General features: G+C 47.2%; 3 non-coding genes and 4 pseudogenes across 3 annotated transcripts; 5 read left to right on the top strand and 2 right to left on the bottom strand.

Annotated features, from left to right (window-relative positions):
* The first annotated feature begins 3,619 nt into the window (after positions 1-3,619).
* LOC148667571 (U1 spliceosomal RNA) lies at positions 3,620-3,789 on the top strand. The gene has a single exon (XR_015938684.1). It is a non-coding gene; the product is annotated as a U1 spliceosomal RNA (small nuclear RNA).
* Positions 3,790-4,413: 624 nt separating this feature from the next.
* On the bottom strand, positions 4,414-4,532 carry LOC148667570 (5S ribosomal RNA; annotated as a pseudogene).
* Positions 4,533-7,149: 2,617 nt separating this feature from the next.
* On the bottom strand, positions 7,150-7,285 carry LOC148667569 (U1 spliceosomal RNA; annotated as a pseudogene).
* Positions 7,286-18,166: 10,881 nt separating this feature from the next.
* On the top strand, positions 18,167-18,285 carry LOC148667568 (5S ribosomal RNA; annotated as a pseudogene).
* A 532-nt stretch (positions 18,286-18,817) lies between these two features.
* On the top strand, positions 18,818-18,936 carry LOC148667567 (5S ribosomal RNA; annotated as a pseudogene).
* A 1,927-nt stretch (positions 18,937-20,863) lies between these two features.
* LOC148667566 (5S ribosomal RNA) lies at positions 20,864-20,982 on the top strand. The gene has a single exon (XR_015938015.1). It is a non-coding gene; the product is annotated as a 5S ribosomal RNA (ribosomal RNA).
* A 537-nt stretch (positions 20,983-21,519) lies between these two features.
* On the top strand, positions 21,520-21,638 carry LOC148667565 (5S ribosomal RNA). The gene has a single exon (XR_015938495.1). It is a non-coding gene; the product is annotated as a 5S ribosomal RNA (ribosomal RNA).
* Positions 21,639-21,922: the final 284 nt, after the last annotated feature.

Genomic DNA, 21,922 nt, shown 5'->3' with positions numbered 1-21,922 from the left:
AAATGTGTTTTGTAAAGACTGGTTCCACTTTCTTATGTAATATGGCTCTAAACATAATTTCTCTTAACACCAGAGGTATTAATGACAGAGTTAAATGCCAGTCTGTCTTTGATTACCTCCAGCAGAGAGAGGGAGATGTGTTGATGTTGCAGGAGTGTGCTTTAGCCTATCAAGAGAGGTATAAAAGCTTTGAAGATAGGTGGGATAAAGGGCCTTCTGTTTGGTCAGGGGACAATAACAACAGAGCCTCTGGCGTGGCCATTCTTTTCAAAGGATGGGCATTCAAATTGAAAAGTATTCAGAGGGTCATAGATGGCAGGTTGCTGTGTGTGGATGTGGAATGGGGGACCGTTAACCTGCGTCTAATCAATGTGTATTGCCCTACTGACGTGGGAGGAAGGGTGGAGCTACTCAAGGCACTCTTCCCCCTATTGTTATGTAGCACAGACGTGATAGTGGGAGGGGATTTTAATTGTATCTTAGAGCACACAGACAGGCAGTCTAGCTCTCCGATAAAATTGGATTCCAGCTCACTGGCCCTGCAAAACTTAGTTCAAGACTTTAAACTCTCAGACACATATAGATGTATATATCCCACAACAGCAGGATATACATGGTCAGGGAGGAATAGCAGCTCCAGAATTGATTATTGCTTTGTCTCAGAGAGAGTGAAAGTTGTTGGGGTCACTCTTCAGCCTGTCTTCTTCTCAGATCATCAGGATTTAGGGTGTAGAGTGGAACTCCAGGGCGGGATTGTCTTTGGCCCAGGCCTCTGGAAACTCAACACAAAGCTGCTAGAGAACGAGGGGGTAGTATCCCGCTACAAGGAGAAACTATCACAGTGGCTGTCCTTGCAGTTTCTGTACGGGTCAGTAGGAGAGTGGTGGGAGGAGGTGAAGGTGAGGACAAGGGCCTTTTTCATGGCTGAGGGAAGGAAGGCTGCTGCCAGACGGAGAGGAGTGCTAGCCAGGAAACAGAGGCAGCTGCAGCGTCTCTACACGATGCTGCACAGTGGCTTCGATGTGCTCGAGGATATCACCCTTTTAAAAAAGGACATCCGGAGCATAGCCGAAGAAAGTAGTCGAGGAGTGCTGTTAAGAAGCAGAGTGCAGTTCTTGGAAGAAAATGAGAAGTGTACTCGCTTCTTTTTCAGGAAAGTGGTAGGCTCCAAGTCTGTCATGGAAAGTGTAGTTGATGAGGAGGGACGAGAGAGAACAGAGCCGAGTGCTATCCTCTCCTGCACCGAGGCCTTCTACTCAAGACTGTACAGCTCTACAGAGGTAAAGGATGAAGAAATTCATTTTTTTACCTCAAAGCTAGAAAACGTTTTGAGTGAAGAAGATAGGGAAGTACTTGAGAGGGATTTGACAGTAGAAGAGCTGAGACAGGCTATGGAGAGCTTACAGAAGGGGAAAACTCCGGGTGCTGACGGGGTCCCTAAAGAATTTTATTGCACCTTTTGGGATCTGCTTCAGGATCCGCTACTGCTCCTATTCGAGGAAAGCTATAAGACAGAATTGCTGCCTGACTCCTTAAGAGAAGGCACTATCTCTCTCTTGTTTAAGAAAGGAGCAAAGAATGACATAAAGAACTGGAGACCCCTCAGCCTGTTAGGCGTGGACACTAAGATCCTGTCCAAAGCCCTTTTCCTGCGCCTACAAAATGTAGTGGCCTCACTGGTAGGGAAAGACCAGACTTGTGGGATAGCAGGACGCCTGATGAGCGACAACCTGGCCTTGTTGAGGGATGTCTGTCTGTACTCTGAGGATCGCTCCCTCCCTCTGTGCATTTTAGGTGTAGACCTAGAAAAGGCCTTTGACCGCCTAAACCGGCAGTACTTAACATCGGTACTTGAGCACATGAAGTTTGGCCCCATCATGAGAAAGTGGATTAACCTGCTGTACACAGGTAGCAACAGCAGAGTAATGGTTAATGGCAATAGATCACGCCCCTTTGAAGTCTGTTCAGGGGTGAGGCAGGGCTGCCCATTATTCCCCTTGTTATTCATTTTGGCTATGGAGCCCTTAGCCTGTGCCTTGCACCAGGATCAGGCCATTAATGGGATACCAGTGCCTGGAAGTGGGGGAGGAGAGGTAAAGACATCTCTATACATGGATGACGTCACCCTGCTCCTCTCTGACAATGCCTCAATTAGCAGAGCTCTGCAGTGCTGTGATCGTTTCTCCTTGGCTTCCTCTGCAAAAATTAACAAATCTAAGAGTGAGATTTTTATCAGAACTGGAGGGAGCCAAAAGAAGGACATGATCTCAGGCTGCAAGAGAAGAGAATTAAGGTCCTGGGGGTGTATTTTGGAGAAGAGATGGGAACAGTAAATTGTCAGAACAAATTGCCAATCTTAAACAAAAAACTGATGCAATGGAAGGACCGAGACCTCACCATGACAGGGAAGGTGCTGGTCATCAAAGACGAGCTCTTGCCTGTCTTGAATTTTCTGGCTTCTACCTTCCCAATCCCACACCGTGTTGCGGCGGTGCTGAGGAGATTGATGTTTCAATTTCTATGGGGTGGGAAGCAGGAAAGACTCAGAAGGGAAATAATGTACAGGCCGCTACCCTGAGGGGGTAAGTCTGTCCCAGATATTGCTACGAAGCTGCTGTGCATTTTCCTGGCCTCTGTGCTGAGAGGCTTTGCAACAGCACCTGCAGCGCGCACCTGGACTTATTTTTCCAGGCTCTGGGTAGGTAGGGAGGTGTTCAGAGTGTGGGGTGTCAGACCCAAGCTGGATGTCCCACTCTCTGACACATGCCCTGCAATTTATGGGACAGTTGAAAGTTTTCTAAGATCTCACCCAATTGGCCATATTCCCCTCCGAGATGTCAGTGTCCAAAAACTGGAAGATTTCGTTGCACCCCAGAACAATAGGCAGACCCCTGTGGGCATTTTAACATCAGCCCAAACAAGGAAGGTGTGGAAACACACATCCTCTAAGTTTCTGTGAAACATTCACAGAGATTTAGCCTGGAGTGTCGTCCACCAGTGCTTACCGGTGCGAACTTTCTTGTACCGTAGGGGCCTCACCCCCAGCCCTCGCTGCATTAGGGTGGGCTGCAGCGAGGAGGAGACTGTGACCCATCTCCTGTGGTCCTGCTTTTTTGCTAAGGCCTTCTGGGTACAGTTTGAAGATTGGTTGCAAGCTCTCTCGCCCCAATTTACCCTGACCGCTGCTTACGTCATATATGGCATCTCTCCTGTCAAACTTCCTCCTGACTTGTTTGACAGGATCTGGGCCGTGGTGAACAGTGGGAAAGACGCCCTGTGGAGAGTGAGGAACATGAGGCTGTTCAAAGGCATCGAGGTCCCAGTCAAGGCAGCAGGTAGCCTGGCCCTGTTCATCACCCGAGAGAACTATTACCTCAGAGATCTGTGGAGAGAAGGGAGGGAGGAAGCAGAAAATCTGTGGGAAATAGAGAGCATAGGTCAATATCTCAAGAAACTGTGAAAAACATTATCATGTTTAAGTAAAGAATGTGATTTGCACCAGAAAAAAAGAAAATTGTTGCTATGTAACTGGTACCGTGTCAAAATGTAATAAGATGTGATCATATATACTGTTTTAAGTATGTATATTAATGTAAACCTTTCTAATTTGTGATGTCCTGTATTTTTTTGTGAAAAGAAAATAAAGTTCTTAAAAATCGAAATCAGTTCACCCAGAGCGAGGCTCGGCCATTGCACTCCGGTTGTGCTGACCCCTGCCAATTCTTCAAATGTGGGAATCTCGACTGCATAATTTCTGGTAGTGGGGGACTGCGTTCGCGCTCTCCCCTGATGTGCTTGGTCCAATATCAGATACGGAAGAGTTACGACACCATGAGCTGCGATAGGATCCCAGTTCGAAAGGAGTCGATGCCACTGCTGGTTCCCGGTTTCTTTTAGTTAGAGGTCCGGAGAAGCATTTCAAGCTGGTTACACTACTCTTTCCGGACATTCATTCCCTTTTCAAAGACAGTCGTTTTGCTGTAGTCTGCATTATTTGGGCTGATTATCGAGGTTAGCCTTTATTTGGTCATGGGGGCCTCGGTACTGTATGCTAATTCTCAAGACAGTTTCACCCGTTTTCTGATTCCTAGGTTCTGTACCAGTGCAGACATGTCAAGCAGTGAATGGCTGTACCTCTATTGTATCCGTGCTCAATGAATGAAATCAGTAATAAATGAATATATGTATAGTTATACGAAAAACAAGTGGTTTATCGATTCATCTTCATTTGCAGATTTAGAGGCAACTTCGATATTCGTTTTACAAACGTTTTTTTTTTTTATATGGGTCACACACATGCCATAGCAACAAAACATCTCTAGAGATGAGGCTATAGATCACCTTTCCATCCTCCAGGTTTTCCTCCCAAAGCTTACGGTACCAACGGCGACCCCTGCTGGCCGAGAGAGCAAAAGCTTGCAGCACCTGGTATCCCCAGGCAGTCTCTCATCCAAGTACTAACCAGGCCCAACGCTGCTCAGCTTCTGAGATCATACAAGATCAGGCACATTCAGGGTGGTGTGGCCACAAGCAAAAGCCATGGCGCCTGACTCGCTACTTGAAGCTGTGTGTGGCTGGGGCTCCGTGCCCCCCGAGTGGGACTGAAGGATCGTTCGTGTGCAACTCTTTGGAAAGGAGCCTCTTTCCAAATCGCATTGCGTACCTGGATGTTGGCGAATGTGCTCCCTTGTGTTGGCTTGTCCCGCACTGGAGGAGAACAAACAAACTGCTCGGAGGAGCACAAGGCAAGTCTTCACAAGACAAAAACCTCCAGTGCACAGCACTCAAAACATTTCTGGGCTGTCGCGTGTTTATTTCAGCACATAAAGTGCACCAGTCCAACACGTCGGCCGGGCGTGCGGTGCCTCCGCCCTCTTGTGGTCTTGCGGCGTCAGAGCAAGAGGCTCCTTCTCGCTGCCTTTCCGCTGTGTTGCAGAGCCCCGAGAGGGAACCTGGAGCGCACACTTTGTGGGGGGCAGGGGACCGCGTTCGCGCTCTGCCCCGGTCTCTTGCGCGAGTAATAAATCTCACGGCGCCAGCCAGAGGCCAGGAGACAAGTACAATATCGCGGGACAGGGGGGCCTAGTCATTGATTGTTATATATGAGACGGGGATTAGGAGGAGACCCCAACTGATTGGTAAAGGGGAACACTTACACCAGAGTGACACCCCCAGCGTCTCTTTTTGAGAGACGCCCTGGGATTTCTTAATGGCCAAGGAGGGTCAGGACCTCGGTTTTACGCTTCCCCCGAAGGACGGCGCCTGTTTGTGCAGCAGAGTGTCGCCATCAGGATGCTGGGGCATAAGAAAGCCACACAGACCGTAGGGTGAGCGCTCCCTACTGGTCCCAGTCACACCTCTTGCAGGAGCAGCAGCAACCTGAGCTTTTCCGGGGGGAATCTCCCATCCGGGTGCCGGCTAGGCTCACACCTGCTGGGCTGCCATGGGTGAGCCCAGTCGAGAGTCGCAGGGTGAGATCTAGTCACCGGGGAGAAATGATACAAGCGAAGGATTGCTCGGCTCCCAGCACTTGAAAAGACCGACAAATGACTCGTTCCCGCTGGAGCTGAATGTACCTGCATGTGTCGTGTCGTCTACTTCCCCCGCCCCGCTGTGTTTGCTGTATTGTCTTTGAAGCCGGCCCCCGAGACGAGGTGCGCGGTGAGGTGAGGTGCGACACGCCGGAGCCCCGATGCTGCTAATGCGGAGCACTTGTTGAACTGGCATTGAAAGGACGTGTGCGCACGGAGCGAGCCTTCCCTGCGGCGGAGCGTGGAAACTTTCACCCCACGCTGCAGGAGTTGTGTCCTCTGCAGCGGTGCCGAGAGAACAACACAGAAGGCAGCAGGCTCTGGAGAGCGGGTAAGAGACGGAGCCTTGTGGGCAGGCGAGCAGGCCCGTTTTTTGGAAATTGCTGAAAAGGCTCCGGTGTTTGTTCGGTGTGTGCCAGGCGCACGACTCGAGCTTGTAGTGAAGTGGAAATCTAATGAGTTAATTGATTCTTAAAAATGTAGAGAGCTTTGCAAAAAAATATATTGGTGCTTTTAGATAATATTTCAAGGATATAACTGCTATGCTACAGTACGTGCAGAATTTTAGAAAACAGTTCGTCAACAAAGTACACTGTTTAGGTTAGTTTAGAAGACAATGTACCAAAACAATATATGCTGTCTGGGTCATTAGAATTAGCTGAAAGTAACTGATAAGCTTTGAATAACAAATCTAGTTTTTCTTCTCTCGCTCTATGATGTAATCTGTTTTCTCTTAGAGAAAGGGGAAGTTTTAGAAGGGACCAAGTGCTGAACTTTTTTACAGCGCAACGTCTTATAAAAACCCTGTACTGCTTGTAACAAATTGAGTCTCTGGTTGCACTTTGCGAAGTGGCAGCAGGGCTCCCAATATTGCAATATTGAAATAAAGACCTTACTCAGGTGAGAACTCTCTCTTGTGGCTTCCTTGATAGTTATATTTCCATGACACCCGTTTTTTGGAAAATGCTGAAAGGGCTCCGGTGTTTGTTCGGTGTGTGGCAGGCGCATGACGCGAGCTTGTGTAGCGATCTGCCGGTCTGGTGTTATGCAAATGAGGCCGAATTGCATCCCGGGAAATGCTGCGAATGCACATTGGCGACTGCAGATGTGTAGGCAACGGCGCGCTCGTTTTCTCGTTTTGCCCACCCTTTTGAGTGTTAGTGTGGCGTGTGAGTGTGCGAAAGAGTGGGCCCAGCAGGAGGCGGTGGTGTGCGGGGTGAGGAGCAGGCCTAGGCTGCGCGCTTTGTGCTGTGGGTGCGGGGCACTTGCAGGGGCTTGTACAGCTTATACTTACCTGGCAGGGGAGATATCTTGATCAAGAAGGAGGTTCACCCAGAAAACAGGTGAAACTGTCTTGAGAATTAGCATACAGTACCGAGGCCCCACTGACCAAATAAAGGCTAACCTCGATAATCAGCCTAAATAATGCAGACTACAGCAAAACGACTGACTTTGAAAAGGGAATGAATGTCCGGAAGGAGTAGTGTAACCAGCTTGAAATGCTTCTCCGGACCTCTAACTAAAAGAAACCGGGAACCAGCAGTGGCTTTCGAACTGGGATCCTATCGCAGCACGTGGTGTCATAACTCTTCCGTATCTGATATTGGACCAAGCACATCAGGGGAGAGCGCGAACGCAGTCCCCCACTACCAGAAATTATGCAGTCGAGATTCCCACATTTGGGGAATTCGCAGGGGTCAGCACAGCCGGAGTGCAATGGCCGAGCCTCGCTCTGGGTGAACCGATTCGATTTTTAAGAACTTTATTTTCTTTTCACAAAAAAATACAGGATATCACAAATCAGAAAGCTTTACATTAATATACATACTTAAAACAGTATATATGATCACATCTTATTACATTTTGACACTGTAACAGTTACATAGCAACAATTTTCTTTTTTTCTGGTGCAAATCACATTCTTTACTTAAACATGATAATGTTTTTCACAGTTTCTTGAGATATTGACCTATGCTCTCTATTTCCCACAGATTTTCTGCTTCCTCCCTCCCTTCTCTCCACAGATCTCTGAGGTAATAGTTCTCTCGGGTGATGAACAGGGCCAGGCTACCTGCTGCCTTGACTGGGACCTCGATGCCTTTGAACAGCCTCATGTTCCTCACTCTCCACAGGGCGTCTTTCCCACTGTTCACCACGGCCCAGATCCTGTCAAACAAGTCAGGAGGAAGTTTGACAGGAGAGATGCCATATATGACGTAAGCAGCGGTCAGGGTAAATTGGGGCGAGAGAGCTTGCAACCAATCTTCAAACTGTACCCAGAAGGCCTTAGCAAAAAAGCAGGACCACAGGAGATGGGTCACAGTCTCCTCCTCGCTGCAGCCCACCCTAATGCAGCGAGGGCTGGGGGTGAGGCCCCTACGGTACAAGAAAGTTCGCACCGGTAAGCACTGGTGGACGACACTCCAGGCTAAATCTCTGTGAATGTTTCACAGAAACTTAGAGGATGTGTGTTTCCACACCTTCCTTGTTTGGGCTGATGTTAAAATGCCCACAGGGGTCTGCCTATTGTTCTGGGGTGCAACGAAATCTTCCAGTTTTTGGACACTGACATCTCGGAGGGGAATATGGCCAATTGGGTGAGATCTTAGAAAACTTTCAACTGTCCCATAAATTGCAGGGCATGTGTCAGAGAGTGGGACATCCAGCTTGGGTCTGACACCCCACACTCTGAACACCTCCCTACCTACCCAGAGCCTGGAAAAATAAGTCCAGGTGCGCGCTGCAGGTGCTGTTGCAAAGCCTCTCAGCACAGAGGCCAGGAAAATGCACAGCAGCTTCGTAGCAATATCTGGGACAGACTTACCCCCTCAGGGTAGCGGCCTGTACATTATTTCCCTTCTGAGTCTTTCCTGTTTCCCACCCCATAGAAATTGAAACATCAATCTCCTCAGCACCACCGCAACAAGGTGTGGGATTGGGAAGGTAGAAGCCAGAAAATTCAAGACAGGCAAGAGCTGGGCTTTGATGACCAGCACCTTCCCTGTCATGGTGAGGTCTCGGTCCTTCCATTGCATCAGTTTTTTGTTTAAGATTGGCAATTTGTTCTGCCAATTTACTGTTCCCATCTCTTCTCCAAAATACACCCCCAGGACCTTAATTCTCTTCTCTTGCAGCCTGAGATCATGTCCTTCTTTTGGCTCCCTCCAGTTCTGATAAAAAATCTCACTCTTAGATTTGTTAATTTTTGCAGAGGAAGCCAAAGAGAAACAATCACAGCACTGCAGACCTCTGCTAATTGAGGCATTGTCAGAGAGTTAGCAGGGTGACGTCATCCATGTATAGAGATGTCTTTACCTCTTCTCCCCCACTTCCAGGCACTGGTATCCCATTAATGGCCTGATCCTGGCGCAAGGCACAGGCTAAGGGCTCCATAGCCAAAACGAATAACAAGGGGGATAATGGGCAGCCCTGCCTCACCCCTGAACAGACTTCAAAGGGGCGTGATCTATTGCCATTAACCATTACTCTGCTGTTGCTACCTGTGTACAGCAGGTTAATCCACTTTCTCATGATGGGGCCAAACTTCATGTGCTCAAGTACCGATGTTAAGTACTTGCCGGTTTAGGCGGTCAAAGGCCTTTTCTAGGTCTACACCTAAAATGCACAGAGGGAGGGAGTGGTCCTCTGAGTACAGACAGACATCCCTCAACAAGGCCAGGTTGTCGCTCATCAGGCGTCCTGCTATCCCACAAGTCTGTTCTTTCCCTACCAGTGAGGCCACTACATTTTGTAGGCACAGGAAAAGGGCTTTGGACAGGATCTTAGTGTCCACGCCTAACAGGCTGAGGGGTCTCCAGTTCTTTATGTCATTCTTTGCTCCTTTCTTAAACTAGAGAGAGATAGTGCCTTCTCTTAAGGAGTCAGGCAGCAATTCTGTCTTATAGCTTTCCTCGAATAGGAGCAGTAGCGGATCCTGAAGCAGATCCCAAAAGGTGCAATAAAATTCTTTAGGGAGCCCGTCAGCACCCGGAGTTTTCCCCTTCTGTAAGCTCTCCATAGCCTGTCTCAGCTCTTCTACTGTCAAATCCCTCTCAAGTACTTCCCTATCTTCTTCACTCAAAACATTTTCTAGCTTTGAGGTAAAAAAATGAATTTCTTCATCCTTTACCTCTGTAGAGCTGTACAGTCTTGAGTAGAAGGCCTCGGTGCAGGAGAGGATAGCACTCGGCTCTGTTCTCTCTCGTCCCTCCTCATCAACTACACTTTCCATGACAGACTTGGAGCCTGCCACTTTCCTGAAAAAGAAGCGAGTACACTTCTCATTTTCTTCCAAGAACTGCACTCTGCTTCTTAACAGCACTCCTCGACTACTTTCTTTGGCTATGCTCCGGATGTCCTTTTTTAAAAGGGTGATATCATCGAGCACATCGAAGCCACTGTGCAGCATCGTGTAGAGACGCTGCAGCTGCCTCTGTTTCCTGGCTAGCACTCCTCTCCGTCTGGCAGCAGCCTTCCTTCCCTCAGCCATGAAAAAGGCCTTTGTCCTCACCTTCACCTCCTCCCACCACTCTCCTACTGACCCGTACAGACACTGCAAGGACAGCCACTGTGATAGTTTCTCCTTGTAGCGGGATACTACCCCCTCGTTCTCTAGCAGCTTTGTGTTGAGTTTCCAGAGGCCTGGGCCAAAGACAGTCCCGCCCTGGAGTTCCACTCTACACCCTAAAGCCTGATGATCTGAGAAGAAGACAGCCTGAAGAGTGACCCGAACAACTTTCACTCTCTCTGAGACAAAGCAATAGTCAATTCTGGAGCTGCTATTCCTCCCTGACCATGTATATCCTGCTGTTGTGGGATATATACAGATGCAGCCATTCAAAATGCGCGGTAAAAACCCGCGGTACGGTAACCTACCCACAAGCCACCGCGGGGCACCTGAGGGTACCGCAGGGCAAGTGATTGGCTGGCCAAAATGACCGACAGGGGCACTCGTGGTGCATTGGTTGGTAGTGCATAGATTTAATCATTTAATGTCTTTACTGTGCACATTTTAATCCGCTTAGTTTTGAATATTTATATGGATTTTACCACTAAAGGGAAATTTTAGTAGCTGAGCATAAAAAGAAGAGGAGCATAACGCATCTGAAGGTCATAAACGATATTAATTTAAAACATTACTGTATGTATGTAAACTGTACTGTGTATGGCTGGTCTTGGTAGTTTAAAGAAAAAATACACACCAGTCTTCCATTTCTCCCTAAACATTTTAAGCATGAAAGTTTTATGAAACGGTACCCAAATATGCGATTGCTGTATAGAATGAATTTTAATTAAAAAAAAATATTTAACACGAACATTAAGCTGTTTACATCTACCGCCTGAGAACAGTCACCCGTTGCTACGGTGATTGGCTGACACCATCTGACACCCCTCTGATTGGAGAAAAAAGACGTGCTGGTTTGCTATACCAGGAAGAGGATTTCTTTCTATTCAAAACGTGTATTTTAAAAGTTTAAGAAGTAAAAACCTTACAGCGTACACAGATTTCTAAACTGATCAGGATCGTTATCTTTGTCTTATGCATAATAATGTTCACCGCTCTGTCCAGCAAATTAATAATAAACTTTATTTTATATAGCTTTTTAAACGAATAAGTAATTAGATTGCTCATAAACCTAATCACTTGCTTTTTCTTTTTATTTAGGCTCAGATTTCAACTATAGATCGTATTATTAATAACCATAATAACAACCAACCAACAAAAACAACCATATAAACATAATACCAACCAAAAACATAGATAACAACCACAATACAAAATCAAATAATCAAACCATTTTACACTCGCAAAGTCCTCCAATTATCATAATCCCGCCCCTTATGCAAAACCAAACCTTCCTCCCATCCCAGTTTATCCTGTTTATCATAAACAAAATCCACCTCAATTTTCAACATAAAGCATTACACAAAATCAATACCTCCATACTCAACAACGATAATTCACAAACAGCCAGAACATGTAACTACACATTCCCAAACATACCTACTTTCCATAGCCCCGCCCCTTATGCAAAACCAACATCCCTCCCCTGTTCTCTCTCTCCCCTGGCGGTTGTAATTGTTTTTATTTTCAAATAAATTTTAGCAAAGTCATGTATTTTAAAAATCTTAAGATTTTTCTATTTATGTCTTTATTTAGTGGTTTCATTAGTGATAAAGGCTAAACTTTCTTGGAAAAATGTCTTTTATGTAAACCATGTTTGCTATTAATTCATTCAGGGCTAAAATATGTTCATTGTCTTCTAATGAAAGAAGGGTTCCTTTCGCCGTAGTCGGGAGCCTAGCCTTTAACTAGTAAGTACTGTATTTACTGGGTTTTTTTTGGGGGGGGGGTGTCTTTCGCTGGAAATCTCGCCTCCTACTTTGAAAATATCCGTGAAACCGGTTCAATTCGTCACAGCCAGCACTCCTGCAGAGAGTTGGGTTGTACTTGCAGTGTTTACAGTACACGCGTTATGCTCTTCGTTAATGTCTGTGAAGTTTTATTTAATCTCTGAGCCATACTGATTCTTCTGGAAGCCAGTTTCCGCCAGGGAGTAAAAAAAAAAACACACTATGGTATTCTCTCCAATGCAGTGCAGTTAAAAACATACCTCTGATGCTGCTCCTAAATGAATATCGTTTATGACCATCAGAAGCTTTATGCTCCTTTTCTTTTTTCCAGTGGGTTGAACAGGGAGAGGCATTTCATGATGTACTTTTCACTGATGAAACAACAGTGGCTCTGGAACAGTTTTCAACCAAGTCGTTTTATAAAAAGGGGAGATATGTACACGTTACTGAAGCTAAAAGTTTAGCCTTTGTCACTAATGTAAACACTAAATAAAGACATATAGAAATCCCTACGTTACAGACTGTATATGGCTGGTATTGGTAGTTTAAAGAAAAAATACACACCAGTATTCCACTTTCTCCCTAAACATTTTTAGGATCAGAGTCTTACATGTGGTTATTTCGAAAACGTTTGTACGTGCTCCTTCTTACCATGTTACTGTTTTCCGTTACTGACCATATTAAGTTTAAGTGCCTGTGGGCACTTTTCCTGTCCGTGGGGGGTGGACCGTCTTTCATTAGAAGGTTAGTCTGTTCTACTCTGAGAATGTAGAGGGGGTGGGAAGTGCCCGCGGTCATTTAATTAGTATTAAAATCTTAGTTATCTTTCTAGTTCACAGGTTTGCATGCATAATTTAATTTTGAAAGCCACTGAGACATCAGGTACTACTGTTGTATTTATGAAAAAGAAACAAAACAAAAAACATACTAACAACTGTGCCATCCTACTCCTTAGTTAATACATTTTATTATTCATAAACAGTTAACATTGTTAGCAAAATATTTTGAATTATATTTAACCCTATTTTTTCTTTAGTTTTGTATTTAACTTATTATATGATAGTCAGACTTAATGTATATTAATGTATATTTGAACAATGAAAATATATTTTTACAAGATTTTACATTAAGCACTTAAAATTAATATGGTTAATATTAGTAAACTGTAACATGCTGTACCAAGATCGGTTAAACTGCGAAGAAAATCCTTTCAGAGAAAATGTTTCAGGTGTGAAGAACAAACCTGTTCCCACACACCCTGCCCCCACTACCATTAGAATATACACAAACATTTTAGCGTTTCATTCTGAGCAGAAGACCCTCACACCTGAAGAGTGCTGGCTGTGACGAATTAAACCAGTTTTATAGGTTTCAATCACAGATTGGGACTCAGTAAAGTAACACACAGCGCCACTGGATTTGATAATACTGTACCTAACCAAAATCCGCAATATGGAAACAGAACCTGTGTAATTGTTGATAGATGATGTACTCGTAACATTTTTTCAAGATGAACTACAACATTTAAAAAATGACTTGTATGTACTTGATATCTCTAATCAATCCACGGGTTCCAGCAAAAAACGAAACTAAAACGCATACCGTTTAGCGCTTCTTATTAGTTGCTCAAAAGTAATCTGACCGTATGAAATGCATAATATAAACCTAGAAACATATACGTGAGCAGTACTTAAGCACTGTAGTATCGGTGTTAAGACATACCTCTCAAATACTGTAAATCAAGTTAAAAATATCTCAAGACCGATTCTGGTCGTAATGAAACCATGTTTCGTGTATGTTTTCTTTTTCATCTTGAAATAACTCATTTCTAAATACCTTTTTCACTGTTAACATCTTGTAGCAACTTTGCGACAAAATATACACTCTGAGAGTTCATCCTGCTACCAACATTAAATAAAACAAATCTTAAGATTTCTATATTTATGTCTTTATGTAGTGGTTTCATTCGAAGCTTACAATGTTTAGGGAGAAATGGAATACTGGTGTGTATTTTTTTCTTTAAAGTACCGAGACCAGCCATATACTGTATGTTTATGTTAAGATTTCCCTTCAGTGGTAAAATTAGATATGAATATTCAATACTTAAACGGGCACAGTTAAGACATTAAATATACATATACATATTGTATACAGTACAGTTTGCATATGGTAATATGTTTATGTTACGCGATTAAAAAATAAATAAATAAAACTGACAGGTCCAGCACCAGCTGGATTCGAACACACAACCTGCCAGTTGGTAGTCACGCACCTAGACCAGTAGGCTACAAGACAGCTCGCATAAGCAGGCAGGCGAAACAGCCCTCCCGCAGTACACGGATATAATCATACCGTTATTAAATTCTTGAGATACGCGATTCCATATTATATTCCCTTTAAATCAAATTCTAAAAGTATGCTTGTTGACTCCGGTATCACGTTAGTTAAAGACTTCGAAGCTTACAATGTTTAGGGAGAAATGGAATACTGGTGTGTATTTTTTTCTTTTCATGATAGGTGTCGCATTTTAAATCATTTTCGTAGTTAGAAATTATGAAACGCCCTGTTAAAAGCAAGGAAGTTTTTATGCCCGTTGAAGTAAAACAAAATGCCTGACAAAGTATGGCTTGGACAGATTCCAAGTGCTTGTACAAATGTGCTAAAGAAATTATACTTTGAGTATACAGCTTGTCCAAAGTCATCCATTATTAATACTATTAGTAATATCTTCAGTAAAGGCTTTGATGCATAAATATTTCTGATAAAGGTAGGTTGTGTACTTTTGTCCAACTGAGCAATCTTGCTTTCATAAAATATACCAACATTTGAATGACTGATGATTAACATGCTGTAATACACAGTTCAAAATTAAAGGCTCGAATGCTGTACATGAGAGGTTAAGCTCCCCCTGGCGGTTTTACAAGGCGACGCCGGATAGCTAGTCACGTGACACACGTGATACCGCGTGATACCCCGGTGGGCGTGTCGCGGTATGCCGTGAAATACCTCACCCATTTTGAATGGCTGCATCTGTACGTCTATATGTGTCTGAGAGTTTAAAGTCTTGAACTAAGTTCAAGGAAGGGGGTGGAGGGGTTCCAGCTGTCCCCATCACCATGCTCTCCTTCCTCCTCGCTCGGGGAGAAAACAGAGTCATTTTTCCTTTTCCTCAAGTCCAGCTCCTGGGAGCACTGAGGGTAATGGGGTGCAGCCGATGCACCAGTCTCCTCTTCCCCCTCACCCACCAGCTGCTGCAGATCCTCCGTGATGGACTGGATGGAGGAGAGGAGGGCATCTGTAGCACTTGCAGAGTCTGAGAAAAGCAGCTCCGCTGAATCCTGGGTATCCTCGCTGGACCCGCTCCACCGGGGGGCCCCACACTGGCCCTCATTCTGAGGAGCAGGAGTGGGGGAGGGGTCCTTGCTGTTCTCGGGGGTTTTCAAACCCTCGTGCTCGTCTGGTGCAGTCTGCGGTTGTGGGGGCGTAGTGGATTTCTCTTCCACCGGCCCCGGAGCCACAGCAGGACTGATCGTGGCTGGAGGCTGAGAGTCTTTGTCCAACAAGGGTTCTTTGTTTGACTTGTTGTTTGCTTTGGATTTTCGGGCCGGTTTGGCTGAAACAAGCACTGCCTCATCCTTTCTCATTTTGAGTTTATTGGCGTAGGCGTGAGGGCAGTTCTTTAAAATGTGTCCTTCCGAGCCACATAAATTGCACTTTGGCAGCATTGAACAGTCAGAGGCTAAATGTCCCTGTTTGCCACAGGTCTTGCAGCATTTCACAGTGCAGGATGATGCCAGGTGTCCCACAGCACCACAGCGCCGACACACCTTTGGTTGTCCCATATAAAACACATAGCCATTGCAGGCACCCAGCCGGATTGTAGACGGCAGGTGCCTTAAGCCTCCATTTACGCTGTCCGGTAGCAAGTGAACCTCGAATTTCCTTGCTCCTGTTTTTATACCATCAACATCTCTAACCTCAGTTCCATGGTGGACGGTGCAGTACTGGTTAAGCCAGGTATGAATGTCCTCTGTCTTTGCCAGTTCTGAGAACATAACAACATGCACCGTTTTCCTCTCTCTCTGTGTCAGAGGCTGCAAGTTGATCTTCTCAAGTGCAGGAACTTTCCCTCTTTTTGCCTCAAACACATCCACGCATTATTCAAACAGAGGATAGGTAGCAAACACAACCTCAAATGCTTTCTGACCTGGCAGAGCGAAGATGAAATCCAAGTGCCGAAGTTCAAAGCCAAGTTCCTTCTGCAACACTTTTCTGCTGAACTGCATACGATCCATGAAGAGGTCATCCAAAAGCTCAAAACGTACAGCATTCCTGCGGGATCTAAAGGTTGCCATCTCATAAACTGCAAAACAAACACTGCTTCCACAAAACAAGAAAACAGTCAAACTACTCCACCTACAGGATGATCAACGTATCTCCCCTGCCAGGTAAGTATAAGATGTACAAGCCCCTGCAAGTGGCCCGCACCCACAGCACAAATCGCGCAGCCTAGCCCAGCTCCTCGCCCCGCACGCCACCGCCTCCTGCTGGGCCCACTCTTTCGCACACTCACACGCCACACTAACACTCAAAAGTGTGGGCAAAACGAGAAAATGAGCGCGCCGTTTCCTACACATCTGCAGTCGCCATTGCGCATTCCGACATGTCCCAGGATGCAATCGGCCTCATTTGCATTACACCAGACCGGCAGCTCGCTACACAAGCTCGAGTCATGCGCCTGGCACACACCGAACAAACACCGGAGCCTTTTCAGCAATTTCCAAAAAACGGGCCTGCTCGTCTGCCCACAAGGCTCGGTCTCTTACCCGCTCTCCAGAGCCTGCTGCCTTCTGTGCTGTTCTCTCAGCACCGCTGCAGGGGACACAACTCCTGCAGCGTGGGGTGAAAGTTTCCACGCTCCGCCGCAGGGAAGGCTCGCTCTGTGAGCACACGTCCTTTCAATGCCAGTTCAACAAGTGCTCCGCATTAGCAGCGTCGGGGCTCCGGCATGTCGCACCTCACCTCACCTCGCACAGCCCCCTCCTTGAATGTCTGGCGCTGGGCGTGCCCCGCTCTCCTCCACCTTATCTTATCGCGTGTGACCACCGACAATGGCCACAATGCAGGGGAATGGCACCTGTAAAGTGTTAATTGGGGCACAGGAACAGCCCGTCTCGTCTCGGGGGCCGGCTTCAAAGACAATACAGCAAACACAGCGGGGCGGGGGAATTCAGGTACATTCAGCTCCGGCGGGAATGAGTCATTTGTCGGTCTTTTCAAGTGCTGGGAGCCGAGTAATCCTTCGCTTGTATCGTTTCTCCCCGGTGACTAGATCTCACCCTGCGACTCTCGACTGGGCTCACCCACGGCAGCCCAGCAGGTGTGAGCCTAGCCGGCACCCGGATGGGAGATTCCCCCCGGAAAAGCTCATGTTGCTGCTGCTCCTGCAGGAGGTGTGACTGGGACCAGTAGGGACCGCTCACCCTGCGGTCTGTGTGGCTTTCTTATGCCCCAGCATCCTGATGGCGACACTCTGCTGCACAAACAGGCGCCGTCCTTCGGGGGAGGCATAAAACAGAGGTCCCGACCCTCCTTGGCCATTAAGAAATCCCAGGGCGTCTCTCAAAAAGAGACTCCGGGGGTGTCTCTCTGGTGTTAGTGTTCCCCTTTACCAATCAGTCGGGGTCTCCTCCTAATCCCCGTCTCATATGTAACAATCAATGACGAGGCCCCCCTGTCCCGCGATATTGTATTTGTCTCCTGGCCGCTGGCTGGCGCCGTGAGATTTAGTACTCGCGCAAGAGACCGGGGGCAGAGCGCGAACGCGGTTCCCCGCCCCCCACAAAGTGTGCGCTCCAGGTTCCCTCTCGGGGCTCTGCAACACAGCGGAAAGGCAGCGAGAAGGAGCCTCTTGCTCTGACGCTGCAAGGCCACAAGAGGGCGGAGGCACTGCGAGCCCGGCCGACGTGTTGGACTGGTGTGCTTTATGTGCTGAAATAAACACGCGACAGCCCAGAAATGTTTTCAGAGTGCTGTGCACTGGACGTTTTTGTCTTGTGAAGACTTGCCTTGTGCTCCTCCGTGCAGTTTGTTTGTTCTCCTCCAGTGCGGGACAAGCCAACACAAGGGAGCACATTCGCCAACATCCAGGTACGCAATGCGATTTGGAAAGAGGCTCCTTTCCAAAGAGTTGCACACGAACGATCCTTCAGTCCCGCTCGGGGGACACAGAGCCCCAGCCACACATAGCTTCAAGTAGCTAGTTAGGCGCCATGGCTTTCGCTTGCGGCCACACCACCCTGAATGTGCCCAATCTTGTCTGATCTTGGAAGCTAAGCAGGGTTGGGCCTGGTTAGTACTTGGATGGGAGACTGCCTGGGAATACCAGGTGCTGTAAGACTTTAAGCGCAGGAGGCACCCTATCCCCGCTCGCTCATTCCCCTGTTCACACGTGCAGTACACCTTGTCCATCTGTTTATTTGTCAGCTTTGGCGAGACACGGGTGCTTGTGTATTAGCGTGAGCGGTTTTTATTCTGATCAGGAACAGTTTTACAAGTCCGCAAAGGATCGAGGAAAGGTTTATCGCCAGCTGAAAAGAGACACAGCGCTTCGGCTGTGGAGACTTGTTCGGCTGGCGTTCCGGGAGTCGCGTTTTTCAGAATTGTATTGAGATCGTTTTCCACAGAGCTCAGATGTCAAAGCACAGCAGCAGCTCTCCACAGCGATCCTCTATAGTGCCCTTTCTCCCGCAGCTCCGTCCTCATTGGAAGGAAGCAAGAGTGAAAGGCTGAAGTGAAAAGAGCGGGGACGAAGGCAGTGAAGAGAGAGAACGTGGGAAGAAGAGAAAAACGCAAGGGAAAAAAAGCAGCGTCGTAAAAGAGGTGACGGAGCTGTCCTCTCAATAAGAAGGGTGCCAGCGAGCCTTGCTCTCGCTTACGGCCACACCCCCTTGAGCACGCCTGATCTCGTCTGATCTTGGAAGCTAAACAGGGATGGGCCTGCTTAGTATTTGGATGGAAGACCGCCTGGGAATACCAGGTGCTGTAAGCTTTTAAGCGCAGGAGGCGCCCTATCCCCGCTCGCTCGCTCATTCCCCTGTTCACACGTGCAGTGCGGCTTGTCCGTCTGTTTATTTGTCAGCTTTGGCGAGACACGGGTGCTTGTGTATTAGCATGAGCGTTTTTTATTCTGATCAGCTGGTGTTGTCACACATCAACTACTCCATCACAGAGTCCCTGGACCCCCTGCAGTTCGCCTACCAGAACAACAGATCAGTGGATGATGCTGTCTCCCTGGCTCTGCATACAGCCTTGGAACACCTGGACACTAAGAACTCGTATGTGAGAGTGCTGTTTGTGGACTACAGTTCAGCATTTAATTCCATCATACCCTGTCAACTGGTGACAAAGCTCAGGGGATTAGGTCTGTGCAACTCTGTCTGCAACTGGCTGCTGGACTTTCTTATCGAGAGACCACAGGTGGTGCGGATAGGCAATAAAACATCAACACCACTCACCCTGAGCACTGGAACCCCACAAGGCTGCTGTCTGAGTCCAAGGTTGTACTCCCTATTTACTCACGACTGCACAGCAAGACACAGCAATAACCACATCATCAAGTTTGCCGATGACACCACTATAATAGGACTGATCAGTGATGATGACGAGTCCACTTACAGGGATGAAGTTGTACAGCTGCTTAGGTGGTGTCATAGCAATAACCTGGACTTGAACATAAAGAAAACGAAAGAGCTAATAGTGGACTTTCGGAGACACAGGCCACACACTCACAGCCCACTCAGTATTGATGGAACGGAAGTGGAAACAGTCACCAGCTTTAGGTTTTTGGGAATTCACATCTCTAAAGATCTAACCTGGACTGTGAACACTGACTCTATCATGAAGAAGGCTCAGCAGCGCCTGTATTTCTTGAGGTGCCTCAAGCGATGGGGGATGCCAACACATGTGTTGGTGAACTTCTACCGCTGCACTATCGAGAGCGTCCTCACCAACGGGATCACCGTGTGGTATGGCAACATCTCTTCGCGAGAAAGAAAGGCACTGCAGAGAATGGTCAATATGGCCCAGAAGATCATCGGCTGCGGTCTCACCGAGATTAAACAGCTCTATGAGGACCGCTGCCGTGGTAGAATTCTGGCCATCACAGAGGACAGTCACCACCCAGGGCATGAGCTCTTCACCCCACTGCCCTCAGGCAAGAGATATAAGAGCATACGGACACTTACCACTAGATTCTTCAATAGCTTCTATCCACAAGCAGTGAGACTGGCGAACACATTTAGCCATCCCCCTCGGACCACACCTACACCATCACCATCTACCTCATTGTAATTTATTAATTGTACGTCTCCAGTCATTGTTTACACGTCTGTATTGTTTACATTCAAACTGTCTGCATGTTTACTTGCACATTGTCTATTGTTTGTTTGTACATTGTCTTGATGCACTGTTTGCACTTTGTTTTGTTTTTTACACTTGTTTTATAATCGAGAGACTTTCTGTAAGTAAGAATTCCATTGTACCAGTACCGGTTACATATGGCAATAAAGTTCAAGTTCAAGTTCATGAACAGTTTTACAAGTCCGCAAAGGATCGAGGAAAGGTTTATCGCCAGCTGAAAAGAGACACAGCGCTTCGGCTGTGGAGACTTGTTCGGCTGGCGTTCGGAGAGTCGCGTTTTTCAGAATTGTATTGAGATCGTTTTCCACAGAGCTCAGATGTCAAAGCACACCAGCAGCTCTCCACAGCGATCCTCTATAGCGCCCTTTCTCCCGCAGCTCCGTCCTCATTGGAAGGAAGCAAGAGTGAAAGGCTGAAGTGAAATAGAGCGGGGACGAAGGCAGTGAAGAGAGAGAACGTGGGAAGAAGAGAAAAACGCAAGGGAAAAAAAGCTGCGTCGTAAAAGAGGTGACGGAGCTGTCCTCTCAATAAGAAGGGTGCCAGCGAGCCTTGCTCTTGCTTATGGCCACACCCCCTTGAGCACGCCTGATCTCATCTGATCTCGGAAGCTAAACAGGGATGGGCCTGGTTAGTACTTGGATGGGAGACCGCCTGGGAATACCAGGTGCTGTAAGCTTTTAAGCGCAGGAGGCGCCCTATCCCCGCTCGCTCGCTCATTCCCCTGTTCACACGTGCAGTGCGGCTTGTCCGTCTGTTTATTTGACAGCTTTGGCGAGACACGGGTGCTTGTGTATTAGCGTGAGCGTTTTATATTCTGATCAGGAACAGTTTTACAAGTCCGCAAAGGATCGAGGAAAGGTTTATCGCCAGCTGAAAAGAGACACAGCGCTTCGGCTGTGGAGACTTGATCGGCTGGCGTTCGGAGAGTCGCGTTTTTCAGAATTGTATTGAGATCGTTTTCCACAGAGCTCAGATGTCAAAGCACAGCAGCAGCTCTCCACAGCGATCCTCTATAGCGCCCTTTCTCCCGCAGCTCCGTCCTCATTGGAAGGAAGCAAGAGTGAAAGGCTGAAGTGAAATAGAGCGGGGACGAAGGCAGTGAAGAGAGAGAACGTGGGAAGAAGAGAAAAACGCAAGGGAAAAAAAGCAGCGTCGTAAAAGAGGTGACGGAGCTGTCCTCTCAATAAGAAGGGTGCCAGCGAGCCTCGCTCTCGCTTATGGCCACACCCCCTTGAGCATGCCTGATCTCGTCTGATCTCGGAAGCTAAACAGGGTTGGGCCTGGTTAGTACTTGGATGGGAGACCGCCTGGGAATACCAGGTGCTGTAAGCTTTTAAGCGCAGGAGGCGCCCTATCCCCGCTCGCTCGCTCATTCCCCTGTTCACACGTGCAGTGCGGCTTGTCCGTCTGTTTATTTGTCAGCTTTGGCGAGACACGGGTGCTTGTGTATTAGCGTGAGCGTTTTTTATTCTGATCAGGAACAGTTTTACAAGTCCGCAAAGGATCGAGGAAAGGTTTATCGCCAGCTGAAAAGAGACACAGCGCTTCGGCTGTGGAGACTTGTTCGGCTGGCGTTCGGAGAGTCGCGTTTTTCAGAATTGTATTGAGATCGTTTT

This window comes from Lepisosteus platostomus, chromosome 5 (assembly GCF_059453375.1).
Source record: "Lepisosteus platostomus isolate fLepPlt1 chromosome 5, fLepPlt1.hap1, whole genome shotgun sequence".
Taxonomy (NCBI): Eukaryota; Metazoa; Chordata; class Actinopteri; order Semionotiformes; family Lepisosteidae; genus Lepisosteus; species Lepisosteus platostomus.
This window is presented reverse-complemented; position numbering and strand designations above follow the sequence as displayed.